Source organism: Microcebus murinus, chromosome 4, assembly GCF_040939455.1.
Source record: "Microcebus murinus isolate Inina chromosome 4, M.murinus_Inina_mat1.0, whole genome shotgun sequence".
NCBI classification, from domain to species: Eukaryota; Metazoa; Chordata; class Mammalia; order Primates; family Cheirogaleidae; genus Microcebus; species Microcebus murinus.
In genome coordinates, this window is record NC_134107.1 from 72,464,670 (window position 1) to 72,488,284 (window position 23,615).

General features: G+C 36.4%; 1 protein-coding gene across 6 annotated transcripts in view; it reads right to left on the reverse strand.

The window, feature by feature from the left end:
- NOX4 (NADPH oxidase 4) overlaps window positions 1–23,615 on the reverse strand; it is a 172,348-nt gene that overhangs the window by 135,238 nt on the left and 13,495 nt on the right. Inside the window, exon 1 of one of the 6 annotated variants that reach the window (XM_076002415.1) lies at window positions 22,174–22,254. The exons of the other annotated variants lie outside the window; for them this stretch is intronic. The gene's annotated coding sequence lies outside the window, so the exon portion shown is untranslated. Of the gene's footprint in view, window positions 1–22,173; window positions 22,255–23,615 lie in introns of those variants that run through there. 6 annotated transcript variants of the gene reach the window in all.

Sequence of the window (23,615 nt, forward strand, 5' to 3'; positions counted from 1 at the left end):
TAGATGTAAATTGTGCACAATGTTCTAATTCTAGGTGCATCCATGGATATTCAGTATATTAGTTTGTATAAATAAATAAATGAGGGTCATGCCTAAGTCAATAAACCAGCTTAGGAATTATGGACTATTGATAATTACATTCTGTCCATGTAAAATAAAATTTAAAAAAACAGAAGAACTTATGTATGTAAAGTGATTAATTCAATGCTTGTCATATGGCAAGAATTCAATAAATGCCAGTTATTAATAATAATAGAAACACTATTTTCTGGGTCACCACTGAAATTCTATACCCCAGATCAGCTGTGCTTCATACAAGGTAATCATAACCACATTATACAGCATATTTTTTAAAGAATCTGTCCCCTTTGATATTGATGCAATACTTTTTGGCAAGTCATTTTAAATCATATTCTTGCTAGATTGTCACTGCTATTGTTTGGTACTATTCACATTCTTTATATAAATACTATAGAACAAGAAAACAAGAGATAGGGTCATATCTATATATGTGTCCTGAAGTAAGCACAAAACAACTCGATTTTAAGGATATTAACTAAAAAATACATGTAAGGCAGATGTTTTTCTTAATTTGAATTTGTTCATGACCCCGAGATTTCTGACTTAACTCTTGGCAAAATATCAACTCTGTTATGCAGTGTTTATTGTCAGCATATGAAATATTGGTCCCGAAGGGAAGACAGGATAATAATAAGTGTTTGTCAAGAAAGCAATAATTTTCATTAACTGATATAAAAAGTAATTAATAAGTCTAGTTAGGCTACTTCTACATCATGAGTTAATAGATATAATCCTCTCTGGACTATCTAAAAAAAAACGTTAAATATAATTTGCTCAACTCAATTAGCAAAGTTATTATCATTTGAGAATGATGGGTTTTTGTTGTTTATCTAGGCCTCCACAGAAATAGAATAATTGTTATCTCTTTTAATCTTGCATTTGCATATGATGAAAAAATTTAGCTCAAGGGATTGCAGATAACAATTTTATCTGCAATTTTAACGTTACAGGACAATAATTCATTTAAAATATATCAGCTAAAATCTATCACAAAAGTTTAGGACTTAAGAAATACAAATAAATTATCCATATTTCCTTTGGGTTTAATGCCTTATACATCTTCATTTACTAACTATTTATCACATGTCTGTAAGTGTTTTGATTTCATGTTTACATTAAATCACACAGTAATTGAATTCAAAGTGGCTTTAAGTGTCCCCTTGGGATAGACAGAGTTTATTTTGGCATTCCACTCCTTCCTTACAATGCTGCAAAATCCAACTGGAAATTTTACCAAAGACTTACTTCCTCATCTTTGTTTGCTCTTGAATATATTTAGCTCTTTTTTATATTGATTTTTTTATTTTTTATTTTAAAATATTAGAATTTTAAATTAACAATTTTTTGTTGCATGGATAGATTTTATAATACTTGATTCAGGGCTATTAGTGTTCCCATCACCCTAACTATTGAACACTAGTTCAATGTACCTGCTAGGTAGGTTTTTACTCCTGCCCCCTTCTTTAAACTAAGAGAAACAATTCTTTTCAGAATATTTTAGGTTAATCAGAGTACAAAATTTCCTCATTCAGAAGCAGTGGAGAGAGTAAGGAAAATGGAGATGGATCCATTTTCAAGTGGCACAATTATAAGTGATTTTATGTAGTTATTGTAATACATGGGTAATATTCTAATAGCTAAGCATATTTATTTTATTTAATAATTATTAATTCATGAGCTTCATAAGCATCAACTACCTCAAATGTTTACTAAAAAGAAACGACTGCCCTAAGTTATGTGTACGGACCACTCTATGTGAATGATTTGTTTTACTGCCTACTCTTGAGTTTTTTAATTTCATCAGGTTAGTTGTCACTAGATGGCAGTGTTATTTTCACATTTCAAGTCTCACCTGACAAGGTCTCTAAAATACACCTGAGGATTCCATATGTATTTTTTAAAACTAGAAATACATTTTAAATGAGGAGGTATACATAAAACATAGCTTAGTCCTTCTTATGAACTGAATGTTGTTTCTCTCCACAATTCATTTAGATTCCTAATCCCCACTGTGATGGTTTTTGAAGGTGGAGCCTTTGCTACAAAATTAGGTATAACGTATACCAAAATGAGGTTGTGAGGATGGATTCCCCATGATAAGAATTAGTGCCCTTTTAAGAAGAGAAAGAGATCAAAGTATTCTCTCTCTTTCTCCCCACCATGTTGGACACAGCAAGAAGGTAGCTATCTGCCAGGAAGAGGGCCTTCATCAGCCAGAATATAATATAATAATCCTAGTTCTTAGATCTTTTGTGAAAAGTAAAAACAGTCTTAAAAGGCAAGCACTACATAAAAAAAGTAATTTATTGCCTTAGGGTCACTGTATCATATCCTTTTTCTAAACATTCTCTTACATACTTTTAAAGTAAATGCTATCTGCTCCACTTAATAATATTCATTTAACACAAATTTATTGTGACGTGCACATATTGCAGGGCACCAGGAGTTCGATAGTGAGCTAAAACCAGAAAATTCTCTTTCCCTCAGAATGCTTATATTTTCGTAGGGGAAACATATTAATCAAATAGTTTCATCAGCAAATATAAGTTGTAACAATGATAAAGGCTGTGAATGAGAAATAGAGTATGAACCTGTGTAACATGAAATTAGATCTAAATGGGAAGGTCAGTAAAAGCTCCTTTGATTAAGTGAAAAGTGAACTTACATCTAGGGAATGAGAGTGGATGTCACCTAGGAAAGAGAAAGATATTCATGCAGGAAAAAAACAGCATGAGAAATAATGTATGACAAAATGAAAATATGATGTATATATAATAAATTAATAGTAAGCCAATAAGGTTGGACTGGAAATGAAGGATGATGAAACATAAAGCAGGAGAAACAAGCAGGGACAGAACTTGCTGGACTTTGTAGGTTATGTTAAGAATGTGTCTTGATCCTCAGATAAGCTGGGCACAGTGGCACAGTGCCTGTAGTACCAGCTATTAGAGAGAATTAGGCAAGAGGATCTCTTGAGCCCATGGGCAACACAGTAAGACCCCATCTCTAAGAAAAAAATAAGTAAATTGATGCAGAATGTCTTAGTCTGTTTGGGATGCTATAATAAAAATACTACAAACTGGGCGGCTTACAAACAACAAACATTTATTTCCCATAGTTTTTGAGACCAGAAAAGTCTAAGGTCAAGGCAGATTGTCTGGTTAGGGCCTACTTCCTCGTAGACAGTGCATTCTCCCTGTGTACTAAACAAGGTGCAAGGTGGCTAACTAGCTCTCTGAGGCCTTTGTTTTTGTTTTTTGGTTTTGTTTTAGGCTGGTCAAAGTGAAGCAGTGGGAGGGCCTGAGGCTTCTTTTATAAAGGCACCAATCCCAGTCATGAGAGCTCCACCCTCATGACCTAATCACCTAATTATCTATAAAGGCCCTACCTATCTATAAAGGCCCTACCTCCTAGTACTGTTACCTGAAACATTAGGATTTTAAGATATGAATTTTGTGGGGAAACAAACACAGCACAGAGTGATTGTATTTTAAGCAGGGAAATGGTATGAAGAGATTCATATTCGGTAATGATTATTCTCATTGAAGAGTGCAGAACAGATTAAAAGGAAGCAATTTTAGCAATTACATTACTTTGTGTAGTTAATCATTACAAGAGTGAAATATTGTAGAGACAAGGATTATTACATTTTAAGCTAATTATATCTAAGTCTTACATATAAAATGGATTCCGTTTTAACTAAATATTTTACTTATCAGTAAATTTATTTTGCTAAATACTTTACTAAAACTAATACTTCCTAAAATTGGAAAACTGAAAGGGCCTAGCCCACATCCTACCTTCCACACAGTGTCTAAACCTCTTCTCTGACAGCCCCTAAGGAAAGGTAACCTACTGTTTAAATTCTTCCAGAGACAACAGACTGTTCTATTTTGTTTTCTTACACTAAGATGAAATCTGTCTCTGTAACTTCCACCCACACGGCTTCTCTGGGTAATAATTTTCCTAAGACAGATATTCAAAAACTGAAGATAAAGTAGTATGATTTCCTACATCAATTTTGCTTTCTCCATGCTAAACACAATTAGTTGCCTCTAAAATTCATTATATAATTTTAAGACTCCCTCATCATCTGGGGGACCCTTCCCAATGCGCCAATATTCAGCACCTTCCTGGCATAGGCTAATTGCCCAGGGCAGCACTGAAGACCAGCATCTCTCTTGTTCTAGATGCCACCTGCTAATTTTAAAACTATGTTACATTGTAGGGTTATTATGTCACATAATGGCTCATCTTGAGCTTAAAATGTATTGGTTTTCTTTACGTGAGTGCCTATCAAGCATTGATCCCTCTACCCTTTAACAGAAAGAAAAAATTGGGGTGGGTGAGAACAGATAGACAACTGCAAGTATTTGTGAACTTCAGCTCAATATATTATATGGTTTGTGAATCCTATATTCTGGTATTTTTCCCTCTAAACTGTTCCTAGGCTGAAAATTTTACATTCATGTTTTCCACATCTTCATCAGAGTTCTTGACACAGCTATTAAAATGTAACAAATCCCATGAAACACCTGACTCTAGAGAGGACTTGCAAACTATCTTTTCAGGTAAATTAACTTTCAAATGAACACTTGACTCGCAACTGGGAATTTTCTCAACAATTCAGGGGAATGCAATATTACATTCTACATGTAAATATCTACACAAAACTGTTGTTCAAAGGGATTTGAAAAAACTAGAGAGGTATTAATAATAAGTCTAAAGAACTGGTCATTTTTTCAGCTTCCTCTTGATGGGACAACAAGTAGCCATTTCCAGGAAAAAAAAATATAAAATAAAAATAACCTTATAACCTTAGAGGCTTATAAATGTTTTCATATTCTGATTTGGCATTTGTGTTTGTCTAAAAAATATGTAAATTTGTACTCATTAAGGTCAATTTTATTGACTCTTCTCCAAAGAAATTTTTTTAATCAAACCAAATGAAGCCTATATAATACCTAATTCTTTCATGTTTTAGTCACAGGACACAGATTACTTTGAAGGCTCCATGTAGCTCTTTTTTTTTTTTTATTTCAGCATATTATGGGGGTACAAATGTTAAGGTTACATATATTGCCCATGTCCCCCCTTCCCTCCTCGAGTCAGAACTTCAAGCATGACCATCCGCCAAAAAAGTTGCACATCTCACTCGTTGTGTTTGTATATAACCATCCCCTCCTCCCCCTCCCACCTGCCTGACACCAGATAAATATTTTTCCTATATGTCCACTTAGGTTTTGATCCATTAATACCAATTTGCTAGTGAGTACATGTGGTGCTTGTTTTTCCATTCTTGAGATATCTCACTTAGTAGAATGGGTTCCAGCTCTATCCAGGAAAACACAAGAGGTGCTATATCACCATTGTTTCTTAAAGCTGAGTAGTATTCCATGGTATACATATACCACATTTTATTAATCCACTCATGAATTGATGGGCACTTCGATTGTTTCCACAGCTTTGCAATTGTGAATTGTGCTGCTATAAACATTCGAGTGCAGGTGTCTTTTTCATAAAGTGACTTTTGATCTTTGGGGTAGATGCCCCGTAGTGGAATTGCTGGATCAAATGGTAGATCTACTTGTATCGCTTTGAGGTATCTCCATATTGTTTTCCCCAGAGGTTGAACTAGTTTGCAGTCCCACCAGCAGTGTAGGAGTGTTCCTATCTCTCTACATCCATGCCAACATTTATTGTTTGGGGACTTTTTGATAAAGGCCATTCTCACTGGAGTTAAGTGATATCTCATTGTGGTTTTGATTTGAAATTTCCCTGATGATTAACAATGTTGAACATTTTTTCGGATGTTTCTTGGCCATTATTCTTTCTTCTTTTGAGAAGTTTCTGTTCATGTCCTTTGCCCATTTTTTGACAGGGTTGTTTGATTTTTTCTTGCTGATTTTCCTGAGTTCTAAATAGATTCTAGTTATCAGCCCTTTATTGGAGGTATAGCTTGTGAAAATTTTCTCCCATTCTGTGGATTGTCTGCTCTCTTGATAGTTTCTTTGGCTGTGCAGAAGATTTTTAATTTGATCAGGTCCCATTTATTTACTTTTGTTGCTGCTGTGATTGCCTTTGGGGTCTTCTTCATAAATTCTTTGCCTAGGCCAATGTCTAGAAGAGTATTTCTGACGTTTTCCTCTAGAATTCTAATAGTTTCACACCTAAGGTTCAAGTCTGTTACCCAGCGTGAGTTGATTTTTGTGAGAGGTAAAAGGTGTGGGTCCTGTTTCAGTCTTCTACATGTGGCTATCCAGTTTTCCCAGCACCATTTGTTGAATAAGGATTATTTTCCCCAGTGTATGTTTTTGTCTGCTTTGTTGAAGATTAGTTGGCTATATGAGGATGGTTTTATATCTGGGTTCTCTGTTCTGTTCCACTGGTCAATGTCCTGTTCTTGTGCCAGGCAAAAGCTCTTTTAATTACTATAGCCTTGTAGTATAGTTTGAAATCTGGTAAATTGATACCTCCTATTTTGTTTTTATTGCCTAGGATTCATTTTGTTTACAGGGTTTTCTCTGGTTCCATACGAAGAGTAAAACTATTTTTTCTATATCTGTGAAAAATGATGATGGTATTTTAATAGGGATTGCATTGACTCTGTAGGTCACTTTGGGTAGTATAGACATTTTAATAATGTTGATTCTGCTGACCCATGAGCATGATATATTCTTCCACCTGTTTACATCCTCTGCTGTTTCTTTCTTCAGTGTTTCATAGTTCTCCCTGTAGAGGTCTTTTACCTCCTTAGTTAAATATATTCCTAGATACTTTATTTTCTTTGTTGCTATTTTGAAGAGAATTGACTCTTTGATATGGTTCTCACTTGTAATGTTGTTGGCATATATGAATGCCTCTAATTTCTGTGTATTGATTTTGTATCCTGAGACTTTACCAAATTCATTTATCAGATCAAAGAGTCTCTTGGTTGAATCCTTGGGGTTTTCTAGGTATAATATCATGTCATCAGCAAAGAGTGAGAGTTTGATCTCTTCTGCTCCCATTTGGACGCCCTTAATTCCGCTCTTGTCTGATTGCTGTGGCGAGGACTTCTAGCACTATGTTGCACAGAAATGGCGATAGTGGGAAACCTTGTCTTGTTCCAGTTCTAAGCGGGAATGCTTTCAATTTTTCCCCATTCAGTATGATATTGGCTGTGGGTTTGTCATATATGGCTTGTATCGTTTTCACGGAAGCCCCATCTATGCCTATTTTGTTGGGTGTTCTTATCATAAAAGGGTGCTGAATTTTGTCAAATGCTTCCTCTGCACCTATTGAGAGGATCATATGGTCTTTTTTTTTGCTTCTGTTTATATGGTGAATTACATTTATAGATCTGCTTATGTTGAACCATCCCTGGGATGCCTCCCACTTGGTTGTGATGGATTATTTTCTTGACAAGCACCTGGATTCGATTGGCTAGGATTTTGTTGAGAATTTTTGCATCTATATTCATAAGGGATATTGGTCTGTAGTTTTCTTTTTTGTTGCATCCTTTCCTGGTTTTGGTATCAGGGTTATGTTCCCTTCATAAAATGTGTTGGGGAGGTTTCCATCCTTCTCGATGTTGTGGAATAACATGCCTGCAGGATAGGCACCAGTTCTTCTTTGTAGATGTGGTAAAATTCAGGTGTGAAACCATGTGGTCCAGGACTTTTCTTTTTAGGAAGGTTTTTTATTGCTGTTTCAATTTCAGTACTTGATATTGGTCTGTTCAGGAATTCTATATCTTCCTGTTTGAGCCTAGGGAGGCTGTGTGTTTCTAAGAAATTATCCTTTTCCTCCACATTTTCCACTTTGTGTGCCTAGAGGTTTTGATAGTATTCATAAATTATATCTTGTATCTCTGGGGCATCAGTTGTAATTTCTCCTTTATTTTTCCTGATAGAGCTTCTTAGAGATTTTTCTTTTCTTCTTTTCATTAGTCTAGCCAAAGGTGTGTCAATTTTGTTTATTGTTTCAAAGAACTAACTTTTTGTTTTATTAGTCATCCATATAGTTTCCCTGTTGTCAGTTTCATTTAGTTCTGATTTGATCTTAATGATTTCACTTCTTCTGCTGGGTTTGGGGTCGGTCTGTTCTTCTTTTTCTAGCTCTTTGAGATGATTCATTAGGTTGTCTGTTTGTGATCTTTTCGACTTTTGGATGTAGGCATTTATAAAAATATACTTTCCTCTCAGGACTGCTTTAGCTGTGTCCCACAGGTTTTGGTAACTTGTGTTTCCTTTGTCATTTAGTTCAAAGAATATTTTGTTTTCCATATTGATTTCCTCATTTATGAAATGATCATTCGGCAGAAGGTTGTTTAGTTTCCATGACTTTGTGTAGAAATGAGAACTCCTGTTAGGATTGATTTCTACATTTATTCCATTGTGGTCTGAAAAGATACATGGTATAATTTCTATTTTTTTAAATTGTTTGAGATGTGCTTTATGTCCTAGGATATGGTCAGTCTTAGAGAATGACCCATGAGCTGATGAGAAGAATGTATATTTAGTAGTTTGGGGGTAGAATGTCCTGTAAATGTCAGTCAGGTCCATTTATTCTAGGTTTCTGTTTAAGTCTATTATTTCCTTGTTGATTTTCTGTTTGGAGGATCTGTCCTGTGCTGTCAGTGGGGTGTTAAAGTCTCCAACTATTACAGTGTTGTTGTTTATCCATTTGTTTAGATCAAGTAGAGTTTGATTTATGAATCTGGGTGCACCAAGGTTGTGTGCATATATATATAGAATTGTTATGTCTTCTTGTTGAACTGTACCCTTCACCATTATATAGATTTCTGTTCATTATGTTGAGTTGAACTTTCTTGCTTTGTTTTCTCTCTTGAGCCATTGTGGTATCTGGGCTTTGATCTTTAGCTTTGAGTAGATTTACATTTGTGAGTGTTTATTGTGCTGATCCGTGGGTAACACTGTTTTGAGTACTTCTTAAAGGGCTAGTCTTGTCTTGGTGAATTCCCTCAGTCTTTGCTTATCTGAGAATGTCTTGAATTCTCCTTCATATACAAAACTTACCTTTGCAGGGAATAAGATTCTAAGCTGGGCATTATTCTGTTTCAGAAGAGTGAGAATGGGGCCCCACTCTCTCCTTGCTTGTAAAGTTTCAGTAGACAAGTCTGGCATTATTCTGAATGGCTTTCCTTTGTATGTTACTTGCTTCTTTCATCTTACAGTTCATTGAAGGGCCTCTTTAGTTGATATTTTGGTAAGTCTGATACTGCATGTCGTGACGTCTTCCTGTTTGCATTGAATCTCCCAGGGGTCCTTTGACCTTATTGAACTTATATCTAGAGATTTTGAGCAAGGCCTGGGAAATTTTCCTCTATTATATCTTCAAATACCTTGTCCAACCCTTGAGTGTTTTCTTCTTCCCCTTCTGGCAACCCTATGACCCTCACATTAGGTTCTTCACATAATCCCACATCTCTTGTAGGCTTTGTTCTTTTCTCTTGTTTCTCTGCTCTATTCTGTGACTGATTTATTTCATTGGAAGGTGTTATCTTCAATATCTTAGATTCTTTCTTCTGTTTGATCTACCCTGTTCTTGTGGTTTTCCACTGTGTTTTATAGTTCCCTGAATTGATTCTTCATTTCCAGGAGTTTGGTTAGACTTTTCTTCATTGTTTCAATTTCTTTAGTGAATTTTTGTTCCAGGTCTTGGAATCTTTTTGTGTTTTCTTTGTGTTGGTTATCCAGTTGTTCTTGCAAGTCGTTGAATTTTCTTACAATCCCTGTTCAAAATTCCTCTTCTGTCATTTTAGTGATCTGATTTTGGTTTGTGTCTATTTCTAAGGGGTTGGTGCTTCTCTTTGGGGGTGTGCTTTCCGTTTGGTTCTTCATATTTCCAGAGTTCCTTCACTGATTTCTTCCCATCTGGATCAGTTGTTGCTTCTTGCTTTTAGGTTTTTGTTTGGATAGTGACTCCATGTAGCTCTTCCATGAGGCCTTACAAGTCATCCAATCCAGCCTTCTTTCTGCCTCTACATACAGTGCCAGTTTGTACAGAAGCAAGTTCAGGAACCCAGGTTTTCTTTCCATGCTCTGTTATTTCCCTAACAACACATCACCCCCCAAGAACAGACATATGAATTCAGATACCTTGTCCACTGCTCTCTCCAAAAGACAATACGTTCTTACTCTTTCAGTTGCTTATACTTTCTGTCCAACCAACATACTTTCCTGTCATTTTATATAAATCTTTACAGGGACTTCCCAAATCTGACTGCATATGGAAATTCCCTGATGGGCTCTTTTAAAATAAACATATTTTTGCTGCTGTACTTTCTGAAATTCTGACTCCTTAGGTGTGGGGTAGAGCCATAAAGACATACAGCCAGGCTTGGCAATCACTGTTTTGGAATACAATTTAAAGTCAAACAAACCTGACTTTACTAGTTAGCCCCTTTACTAGCCGTGTGGTCCTAGGTAACTTGTTTACCTCATTTCAGTCTTATTTTCCTCATCTGCAAAATGAAAAAAAAATTATAATAATACATCTACCACAAAGGGGTATTGTAATAATTAAATGAGCACATGCAGTATTTAATGCAGTGCTTGGCATATAGTAAGAAGTCAACAAGAGTTATTATCATCATCTTGGTCCCTGGCCATCCACAAAACTGATCTAGTTTCAGAATTTAAATGTTTTTACAGCATGGCTTCCTGCAAATTAGCCTTTCCAGGCTGTCTTTCCATTCTCAGCTCTGAAGGGGGACATTCCAATTGTAGTTATATTAATATAAGCTGAGTTTTATTTCACCTACATCTACAGAAGTCAAAGAAAGTTCTAGGCAACTAGTATGTGTTCAGTACATACATGGTTGATGAATGAATGAATGAAGCTAAGAGATGATCCTTCAATTCCCTTATTTTAGAAAAAGGTAATACCAAAAGCTATTACTCAAGAAATCTAGTTAAGATCTAGAATCAGAACTCAGGACCTGCTGTTTGACCTGATCTAGAATCAGAACTCAGGACCAGCCTATTGCCTTAGCACAACTATGCTCCTACCCTCCACCCCAAACCCCACCATTTCAGACACTGGGACTTATTCTGGAACTGAGCAACACCCAATCTGAAGAAAATTCTCCACTGTAGCTTTTTGATGAGACTGTATAGGTCATCTAGTCCAACCTTCATTATTTTTTGTTCCAACTTATCTTACAAGTATATAAGCAAGCCAAAGTGATGATACCATAAGGCTACTTGACTATTCTTCTATGTTAATGTGGCTCAGTTTAGCTCCATATGCATTGCCCACATAAGCTATTCCAAGTTGTCACTACAGATCACAGTTGTTACTACATATTCCCAGATCACACTGTTACTATCCCTTTTATCTGAGATGGCATGCTACCTCTTCCAACCCCCATCATAATTACCAGATGAACTCTATTAAATATTCCTCAAGTTGAAACTTGAAGAAAGTGACCCAAGAGTCACTTTCTCTGTGAGGGCTTGCTAGCGCCCATATGTCTACTTCTACCCTTATTTGCACCTCCAAATTTCCCTCTTTTTCACATATTATGACAAACCTATGGCATCTTTCTCAATGATTCCATTTTGCCTTTCACTGTTTCTCTCATAAAGCATTTAACTTTTTCTATTGTATTGGTTTACCTATTTATCTCCTTGTCTCCGCCACAAAGCTAACAAGTGGCACCACAGGTAAATGGCAAAGCCCAAAGTGCCTCTTATCCTTGGGGACTTCAAAATTGTACAGTCATTAATGAAGACAATTATTTGTAATAAGTACTCTTGGAGAAACATATGCTCCAAGCAATAAAAGACAAAGAAAAACAGTCAAGATACATATGCATGAACAAAGAGAGACAACGCCATAAAGTAGTTTATACAATTTTCCAATGCAATGGTAGACAGTTTTTATTGTCTTTATAGTAATCAAAAGGATCTATGTCTGAAAAATCACAATTTATTTTCCCTATACCTATAAATCAAACCTGTAGCCCTAATTCAAATATTTAGTTTGTACCATTAATAAATTATGATAGAAAGATGAATTTAGAATATGATGGACAGTCCCATGGGAGCAAGATTGCAATTAAGAATAAAAATGACACTTTAGTGAAGAGCTAGTTAGAAAACTGATTACCTAACTATTTTGACAAACTTTATATGCAAACAATAATGAAGAATATGTCATAAGCAATCAGAAAGCAGTTAATAATAACTGAAGCAATCATCTTTTAAAAATCCCAAAATAAACTACCAATTCAGTGCTATGGAGTATAACCAAAACCCCATGAACGTCCCTTCATGCCACAATAAACTGTAATTCATTCCAAAGGATCCTAGCTGGTTTCTGTCAACTAGCTGCCCTTGAGACTTTTAACTGTAATATAATTTTTGACTCAAGTTGACCTGTCTTCTTATCTATAAAAGGTTTCTTTTTTTTTTCCCTTAACACTGTCTGCAAAAGAAGTTATCAGCTCTAAAGATAAAACTGATGGGATTTTTTTTTTCTTCAGAAAAAGAAATGGACCACCAAAAGTATGGAGTTTATCCTGACTTTTATCCAGATTTCCTTATGTTTAACTCAAATCTTTCCTACCTATTATATACCATCATCATTCATTTTAACCTTTCTAAAAATGAAGTTTTTCCATTTTCAATAGGAATGTGGTTTTCTCTTACAAAAGTCTATTGGAAGTCAGAAGGACATATAGCTATTACAGAAAGAAAAGAAAGTAATATTGTACCATGATGTTTTGGTCCCAACTTTGTCTACCTTTTCCTTCCTATCCCAAATACCCAGAGGGCAGGAGAGATTCACTTCTATACTATGTGTCTGTCTGACAAAGTTAAAGTTTGACATAAATGGGATTTAGAATTGCATATGAACACACCCATGGGCTTCCAAAGACAATGGTGTCAGAAAAATAGTTCACCAGATGAAAAAAAATATGAAATATTTATCACAACTAACACCTGTGACCTCTACTAAGGTCACTTGTCTCCAAAACCTAGAATTGAAGAATTGAAACAATATTAAACACTGCCTTCACTTTTTCTCATAGAACTGTTCTAAAGGGTAAAAATATACTAAGTGAAAATGGTTTGACCTCTTTGGCTGAAAAACATTATTGAAACAGAAATATTTTTAGCTACTCTACTAAATTATTATAGTTATGTCCATATAGTTATGTCCATCACTTTTATTCCTTTCTAAGGTACAACAAGGTCTCAAGAATTACAAAGTATTTTATTTTACATCACTGCTACATTTTCCTTTTCAACAGAAATTATTTGTGCAGAGGAAAAGACACAGAGAAGTAAAAAGTATAATATTTTGTACTTCATGGTTGACTAGAAAGCTAAGACATGTCTTGTCTCTCTTACATCATGAGTCCAGCACATCTGATCACAATTACTGAGTATTTAGTCACCTCTCAGCTACTCTCCATCAGAAACAATCATTCCAAAACCTTGCCTCATTTTTCCTCATCGTTAAACCATTTTTAATTTCAATATTCCTCTAAAATTTAGAAGCCAAAACAGATATATTGATGACCTGAGCATATAAAAAAATTTTTGAGAAGAAACAATACACATAGCAATGGTACCCTCTCACCTGGTTAGAACTTCAATCAGACTATCCATAATGACATGTATTAAAACTCATATACTGAATATATAGGATATTCAACATCAAGATTTTTCTTGCATGTCTTCTATGCATATAGTACTTAAACATATTGTCTATTTTACCCCTCCTGAACTCAATCCTGTTTCTTATTAACTCTTCTTCATTGAATCTATAAAATTGTCTTTAAATTCTTTGTCCTCAAAATATTAGCCATCTTAGGTAACTCAGCATGTCTTTTAATCAGGACTTTCAATTTCTGAATCAAGTTGATTCTCTTCCAGACTCTCCTTGAAAAAAAAAATGTCTTCAAAAGAAGCTATCAATTCTAAAAGAAAGAACACTGGATATAAGAAAATGGTCAAATTGTTTAATAGAGTAGGTACTCAGTGAAGACAGACTAAACGAATGGATAATTTGGTACAGACTATTTACCTAAATTTCCTGATGCATACACGTTAAAGCATTAGATTTTTCTGACAAACTCTTCACAGAGTTTAATGGATCAACATGCAGTGGACCATACTAGTTTAGCTGCTGGAAGACCAATAAATTAAATCAAATGTAGAATGACATACTTGTAATCCTCCTTTTTCCAATTTCTAATTTACTACCTAGTTTTCAAATGTTATAAATAAAAGTTTTACAAAACCAGTGCCACTTTTTACGAAGAAAAAGGATTGCAATAAAAGATGAAATATAATTCAAATTCAATCTTATTTCCCTAAGAAAAAATAACATTGAATGAGACCAAAATATCACATCTTAGACTTTCTTTAAAAAATAAAATGGCATAGAGAAACACTCTCCAAGTGTATAAGTCAATTTTAACAAAGATATTCACTGCAATAGATCTGTAATACAAATAAATCAATAAATAAAAGAGGGGGGCGGAGCAAGATGGCCGACGAATAACACCGCCAGACAGAGTGTCTCTGCAGAAAAGACAGATTCTAGCAGAAATTAGAGGAAAGAAGCAAGAAGATGAGCATACAGCGGAAAAGGGCCGGAAGGAGGGGTACCTGAGACCCCGGGAGACTCCACGGGAGGGGGCTGCGGAGGAGAACTAAAGGCTGAGACCACCGGAGCAGCCCGGAGACCAGCGGCAAAGGTAGGTGGATTTGCTGTTTCCCCTCCCCTGAATTTGGGACTGCTGGTGGGCTCCCCAGCGGGTGGAGAGACCTGCGGACACCAGCCCAGAGACCGCCGCCACCAGCCAGCAGTAAGCCTGTAGCAGACACCAGGTGCCACCTGTAGTGGCACCAGGTTCCCAACTTCCTCCGGGCACCTCCATGTGCACAGACCTGAGCCGCACGGCAGGCGCCATATTGCCTCCTCCACCCCTCCACCGACCCTACCCTCGGCTGCCCAGAAAGACAATACAGCCACCAGCTGGAGGCACCTCCAGGGAAGGGGACCTTCCCGTTTGGGACCCTACACCTGACTCAGGGGAACTCAGACTGTGAGCTCCCTCCCCGCCCGCCCTCCCAGGTGCTGCTGGCACCGTGTTCCCAGGAAAACGGTGCCGACTCAGAGGCTGAGAGACATAGACCCAGCTTGGGCTCCCTATGGGTTAATTGGGACCGGAAATCCTCTCCCTGGTGGGGATACAGTTTGAACTCTGGGACCCAGAGGTCGGACCTGCAGATCAGATCCCCTGCACCGAGGGCTAGCATTGACCAGGGCACAGAAGGGTTATACGTGAACAGCCTACTAAGGTGTGTGTGCCTCCAGGGGCAGATCAGCGTCCTAGAGGGCAACCCTCCTCCCAGGAGGAGGCCGAGTGCCCAACCCAGGTGGCGTTCCTGTGCAGGGAACCTCCCCGCCGGCATCACAGTCCGGGGAGGCCTGGTGGCTTCTGGTCTGGCCTGCTGGCAGAGGCCCAGGAGTAGCTGCGGATTTGGGGAGGGTGGAAAGAAGCGAGGCCCGTTCCAGACTGCAGATCTCAGACAGCCCCACCCCCACATGCAGACTTTCTGGCTGAGCGGGACCATTCCAGCCCCACCCTGACAGCTTACCCTGGAAGCAGAGAACAGAACTTTGACCCCTGCTATCAGCCTGAGGGCAGGCTTACCCAACCCAGCTCCGCCCAGAATAAGAGCAGATAACAGGACACAAAATCAACATCATAGCCTGTTCCTCCAAGCAAACGCCACCTACTGACAGGGACGGCATCTTGCACAGCCTTTCCACGGCACCCACTGACTCAATATACAGGGAGCGGTCCAATTTCACCCACAGACACCACCTAACACCTCAGAAAATAAACAAGGTGTGTGAATACCCAAACAATAACTTAAGGAAAGAAACAACAACTGATCGAAATGGGAAGAAATCAGCAAAAGAACTCGGGAAATATGAAGAACCAAACGGAAAACACACCCCCAAAGAGGAGCACCAGCCCCCTAGAAAAGGACACCAACCAAAATCAGGCAACCAATATGACAGAAGAGGAATTTTGTCTGTGGATCATAAGAACACTCACCCAGCTGCAACAACTCAATAACCAACACAAAGAAACCACAAAAAGCCTCCAGGATATGGGAAAAGAAATAGACACAATGAAGAAAAGTGTAACTGAACTCCTGGAAATGAAGAATCAATTCAAGGAACTACAAAATACAGTGGAAACTCTCCAGAACAGGGTAGATCAAACAGAAGAAAGAATCTCAGAGCTTGAAGATAACACCCTCCAATTAAATAAATCAGTCACAGAAATAGAGCAGAGAAACAAGAGAAAAGAGCAAATCCTACAAGAGATGTGGGATTATGTGAAGAAACCTAATGTGAGGGTCATAGGCTTACCAGAAGGGGAAGAAGACAACACTCAAGGGTTGGACAAGCTGTTTGAAGAGAGGAAAATTTCCCAGGCCTTGCTCAAAATCTTGATACACAAGTTCAAGAAGCTCAGAGGACCCCTGGGAGATTCAACGCAAACAGGAAGACGTCACAACATGCAGCCATCAGACTGACCAAAGTATCAACTAAAGAGGCCCTTCTAAGAGCTGTAAGACAAAAGAAGCAAGTCACATACAAGGGAAAGCCAATTCGAATAACATCAGACTTCTCTAATGAGACTTTACAAGCAAGGAGAGACTGGGGCCCCATTCTCACTCTTTTGAAACAAAACAATGCCCAGCCTAGAATATTATTCCCTGCAAAACTAAGCTTCATATATGAAGGAGAAATAAAAACATTCTCAGACAAGCAAAGGCTCAGAGAATTCACCAAGACAAGACCAGCCCTACAAGAAGTACTTAAAACAGCCTTACGCACGGAATATCATAATAATAACCCACGAATATAAAAACAACCAAAAACCCAAAGATATGAAAGGCCAGATATTACAATGGCTCAAGACAGAAATCATAGCAACAACATCCAACCCAACAGAATGATCAGTAATCTACCTTACCTATCAGTTCTCTCAATAAATGTGAATGGCTTAAACTCTCCACTCAAGAGACATAGGCTGGCTGAATGGATAAGAAAATACAGGCCAAGTATATGCTGTCTTCAGGAAACACATCTAACCTGCAAGGATGCATATAGACTAAAAATAAAAGGGTGGAGATCAATATTCCGAGCAAATAGAAGCCAAAAGAAGGCTGGTGTGGCAGTTCTAATTTCAGACGATTTAGTTTTTAAACCAACAAAAGTAGTAAAAGACAAAGAGGGTCATTATATAATGGTGAAGGGCACAGTCCAACAAGAAGAGATAACAATTTTAAATATATATGCACCCAACTTAGGTGCACCCAGATTCATAAAGCAAACCTTACTGGAGCTAAGCAAATGGATTAATAGCAACTCCATAATCGCCGGAGATTTCAACACCCCACTGATGGCACGAGACAGATCCTCCAAACAGAAAATTAATAAAGAAATAATGGACTTAAACAAAACTCTAGAACAATGGGTCTGACAGACATCTACAGGACATTCTACCCAAAATCCACTGAATATACGTTCTTCTCATCAGCTCACGGGACATTCTCTAAGATTGACCATATCCTAGGACACAAAGAAAATTTAAAGAAATTTAAAAAAATAGAAATCATACCATGTACCTTCTCAGATCACAGTGGAATAAAACTAGAAATTAACCCTAACAGAAACTCACATTTCTACACAAAAACGTGGAAATTAAACAACCTCCTACTAAATGATTACTTCCTAAATGAAGAAATAAGGATGGAAATAAAAAAGTTCTATGAAGAAAACGACAATGGAGAGACAAGTTATCAATTCCTCTGGGACACAGCTAAAGCAGTTCTGAGAGGAAAGTTTATTTCCATAAATGCCTATAACCAAAAGACAAGAAGATCACAAATAGACAATCTAATGAAACAACTCAAAGAGCTGGAAAAAGAAGAACAGACCAACCCCAAACCCAGCAGAAGAAGTGAAATCAACAAGATCAAATCAGAACTAAATGAAATTGAATACAGGGAAGCTATTCAGGAGATTAATAAAACAAAAAGTTGGTTCTTTGAAAAAATAAACAAAATTGACACACCATTGGCTAAGCTAACGAAAAGCAGAAAAGAGAAATCTCTAATAAGCTCCATCAGGAATAAAAAAGGAGATATCACAACTGATCCCAAAGAGATACAAGATACAATTTATGAATACTACAAAAATCTTTATGCACACAAACTAGAAAATGTGGAGGAAATGGACAAATTTCTAGAAACACACAGCCTCCCTAGGCTCAACCAGGAAGAAATAGATTCCCTGAACAGACCAATCTCAACAGCTGAAATAGAAACAGCAATTAAAAATCTCCCTAAAAAGAAAAGTCCTGGTCCAGATGGCTTCACACCTGAATTTTACCATACTTACAAAGAAGAACTAGTACCTATCTTGCAGAAACCATTCCACAATATCGAGAAGAACGGAAACCTCCCCGACACCTTTTATGAAGCGAATATTACTCTGATACCAAAACCAGGAAAGGATGCAACAAAAAAAGAAAACTACAGACCAATATCCGTAATGAATATAGATGCAAAAATTTTCAACAAAATCTTAGCTAACCGAATCCAGACACTTATCAAAAAAATAATCCACCACGACCAAGTGGGCTTCATCCCAGGGATGCAGGGATGGTTCAACATACGTAAATCTATAAATGCAATTCACCACATCAACAGAAGCAAAAACAAAGACCACATGATTCTTTCAATAGATGCAGAAAAAGCTTTTGACAAAATTCAACACCCTTTCATGATACGAACACTTAAGAAAATAGGCATAGAAGGGACATACCTAAAAATGATACAAGCCATATATGACAGACCCATAGCCAACATCATACTGAATGGGGAAAAATTGAAATCATTCCCACTTAGAACTGGAACCAGACAAGGCTGCCCACTATCTCCACTTCTGTTCAACATAGTGCTGGAAGTCTTGGCTACAGCAATCAGACAGGAAAATGGAATCAAAGGTATCCAAATAGGGGCAGAAGAGATCAAACTTTCACTGTTTGCTGATGATATGATATTGTATCTAGAAAACCCCAAGGATTCAACCAAGAAACTCCTGGAACTGATCAATGAATTTAGTAAAGTCTCAGGATACAAAATTAATACACAGAAATCAGAAGCATTCATATACGCCAACAACAATCTAATTGAGAACCAAATCAAAGACTCAATTCCCTTCACAATAGCAACAAAGAAATTAAAGTACCTAGGAATTTACTTAACCAAGGACGTAAAAGACCTCTACAGGGAGAACTATGAAACACTGAGGAAGGAAAACACAGAGGATGTAAACAGATGGAAATCCATACCATGCTCGTGGATCGGCAGACTCAATATCATCAAAATGTCTATACTACCCAAACTGATCTACAGATTCAATGCAATACCTATTAAAATCCCATCAGCATTCTTCACAGATATAGAAAAAATAATTTTACGCTTCATATGGAACCAAAGAAGACCCCGAATATCAAGAGCAATTCTAGGCAACAAAAACAAAATGGGAGGCATTAATATGCCAGATATCAAACTATACTACAAAGCTGTAGTAATTAAAACAATATGGTATTGGCACAAAAATAGGAATATTGACCAGTGGAACAGATGTGAGAATCCTGATATAAAACCATCCTCATATAGCCATCTAATATTTGACAAAGCAGACAAAAACATACGCTGGGGAAAAGAGTCCCTCTTCAATAAATGGTGCTGGGAAAACTGGATAGCCACCTGTAGAAGGCTAAAACAGGACCCACACCTTTCACCTCTCACAAAAACCAAGTCACACTGGATAACAGACTTAAACCTAAGGTATGAAACTATTAGAACTCTAGAGGAAAAAGTTGGAAGCACTCTCCTAGACATCAGCCTGGGCAAAGAGTTTATGAAGAAGTCCCCAAAGGCAATCACAGCAGCAACAAAAATAAATAAATGGGACATGATCAAACTACAAAGCTTCTGCACAGCCAAAGAAATAGTCATGAAAGTAAACAGACAACCTACAGAATGGGAGAAAATTTTTGCATCCTATGCATCCGATAAGGGACTGATAACTAGAATATACTTAGAACTCACGAAAATTAGGACGAAAAAATCAAATAACCCCATTAAAAAGTGGGCAAAGGACTTGAACAGAAATTTTTCTAAAGAAGACAGAAGAATGGCCAACAAACATATGAAGAAATGCTCAACAACTCTAATCATCAGGAAAATGCAAATCAAAACCACAATGAGATATCACTTAACCCCAGTGAGAATGGCCTTTATCAAAAAATCTCCAAACAATAAATGCTGGCGTGGTTGCGGAGAGAGAGGAACACTCCTACACTGCTGGTGGGACTGCAAACTAGTGTAACCTCTGTGGAAAGCAATATGGAGATACCTTAAAGCGATACAAGTGAATCTACCATTTCATCCAGCAATCCCATTGCTGGGCATCTACCCAAATGATCCAATAACACTCTACAAAAAAGACACCTGCACTCGAATGTTTATAGCAGCACAATTCATAATTGCAAGGCTGTGGAAACAGCCCAAGTGCCCATCAATCCAAGAATGGATTAATAAAATGTGGTATATGTATACCATGGAGTACTATTCAGCTCTAAGAAACAATGGTGATATAGCACATCTTATATTTTCCTGGTTAGAGCTGGAACCCATACTACTAAGTGAAGTATCCCAAGAATGGAAAAACAAGCACCAGATATATTCTCCAGCAAACTGGTATTAACTGAGTAGCACCTAAGTGGACACATAGGTACTACAGTAATAGAGTATTGGGCAGGTGGGAGGGGGGAGGGGGGCGGGTATATACATACATAATGAGTGAGATGTGCATCATCTAGGGGATGGTCATGATGGAGACTCAGACTTTTGGGGGGGGGGAAATGGGCATTTATTGAAACCTTAAAATCTGTACCCCCATAATATGCCGAAATTAAAAAAAAAAGAAAATAAATAAATAAATAAATAAAAGAATATAATTAAAATGTCCAAAAAAAAGAAAAATCGAAAATAAATTATGGTATACACCACACTGTATAGTCATTAAGGATAAAGTAAGTTAAACTTACATCATGGAAGTGAAATGAAATAATAATGTCTATATTATTTAATTAATAATGTGCACATATGTGTATCTATATATAAGGCATAGATATATAGACATAGATATAGATGAAATAAATACCAGTCGTTAACTCTTAGATATAGAGGGGGGTTTCTAATTCTTTCTATTGTATCATCTGTATTCAATATACAGAAGCAGAAATTCCTTTTGAAATTTAACATATTTTAACAATTAAGTACCAAGAGCTCACTGGATAAATAGGCAATAAAAATTTACAATAAAAGAAATTAAATGGGCTCATATAATTTGAAAATCTAATAACATATCCAAAGGATATAACTGTAAAAACAGAGGGGTGTTCAGCACAATGATGGTTTTCACTGCATTTTCTAGGTCAGTGAAATAACAGAAGCCAATGTGATGTCCAAAAGCATGGAAATATTCAAGTTGTGTTTTTATTCACTCAATGAAATATGAAAAATAAACAACATATGTTTAATAATGAGTTTGTGATAATAGACATAAATCTAATGTAATATTTAATGCTACATTTTAAAAGGAGGATACAAAACTCTTTATTCTGAATGATCACAGTGCTACTTAAAAGAAGAAAACAACTTATACTTAGGAAATATAGCAAAATGTTACCAGCAGTTATATGTGTGTGCTGATATATAATAACTTTTCTTTTTTGTGCATTTCCCCCATTCCCTATAATAAATGTAAAAAAGTCATTAAAATATTTTCTTAAGAAAAAAAATAAAGTGGGAAAAGTCTTTAAAGTATAGGAAATAATATAGTCTTTAACTGTTGATAATATGAAGATATCCTTCATTTCTACTTTTGTGCATTTTTCATTTTTTCCCTAATAATATGTGCTATTTTCATACTGGAAAATGTATGATAAACTTTTTAAGTTACCTTGAAAATCTTTAATAGCACAGGGTGTAATCTTTCAGAAGAAAGGCATTAAGTGGCTGATGATCCCTTTTCTTCTAGATGTTTGCTAAATGAAAAGATATTAATGTAAAGCACAGGATTCAATGAATAGGATAGGGAAAGGAAAGGAACAGGGAAGAGAAGTTATCATCAGTGATATTACACTGTGGCAATCTAGGAAATAACAGCAGTTTCAGGTAATATAAAGAAGAAATATTGAGGCACTGGAAGGGCATAAGTGACAAAAGTTACTGACTCTTTATCACTACTCCTAATCAAGTGGGACTCAAACATTTAATATCATCCACCTTGTGGTTCCCTTGTGATAAATGTCATTCCATATTTCTTATGGCTTGGTTATCTTATGTGCTGTTAAGACACTTAGCAAAAAATTTCTGAAAACAAAGTATTTTAACATATGTTAAAATATTAATAAGGAAAACCCTAATATTCTGCCATGCACAAAATAAAATACCTTCACTCATACTCCATCTCACGACTTTCCTAACCTTTGATTTGTCTACCTACTATACTGTACTTTGCAGTTCAGAAAGTTAGAGTGAGTTGTTGCTTTGACACTTCTATATTTACCCATCATTTAAAAAAAAATCCATTCCATTCTATGCACCTATCTTTTTAATGGAGACCCATGAAGATAGCGTGTCACGAACTGAAACAAATATTTAATTAAATACCTTGTACCTGACATTAAAAAGGGTTGTAAAATCCTTTGTTCTTACAAGAAGAATTCACTGCTAATGTTCTATCAAATAAGCCTTCTTCATGTGTATCTCAATCTATGAGTTGCTTGACAGAAGGTTTAAAAAAGGCCAAGAAATTTGGGGCTAAACTTTAGAAACTGTTGCCAACTGAAAAATAATTAACCATGAGATTACATATTTTTGAACTTAAAGAAAATAAAAATATATACAGCCATTTGCAAATTATCTTTTCAAAACACTTCAGAATTCATGCTTCACACTAAAAATTAAAAGATAATTTCTCTTAGTTGTTGGAAATTTTTACAGTCATTAGAAAACATTTATAAATAGATTTCAACATCAAAACATTCTGAACTCCACAAAGATGTTTCCTGAAAGAAGTGAGTCTGAGCACTGTCATGAATTTGTCTACTGTAACTTGCCATTAGGAAGAAGTGAATTAACACTTTTTGAGGACCTTATACTCATTTCTTCCTTATTTTAATTAATCCTTCTCTCTATCCCCACCCCCAAAAAAAATCCTTTAAGAGACATTGTACATTAAACTATGTTAAACTAAACATAGGTTAAACTAAGTTGCCATTTTTATAACTCAATATGTTTCACAAGGCTCATTCATATAATAATATAACTCTCAATTTAAAATTGAAAAAACAATTAAAAGTACATTTGTTAAGAGGTAAAGTCAATATTTCAACTAAG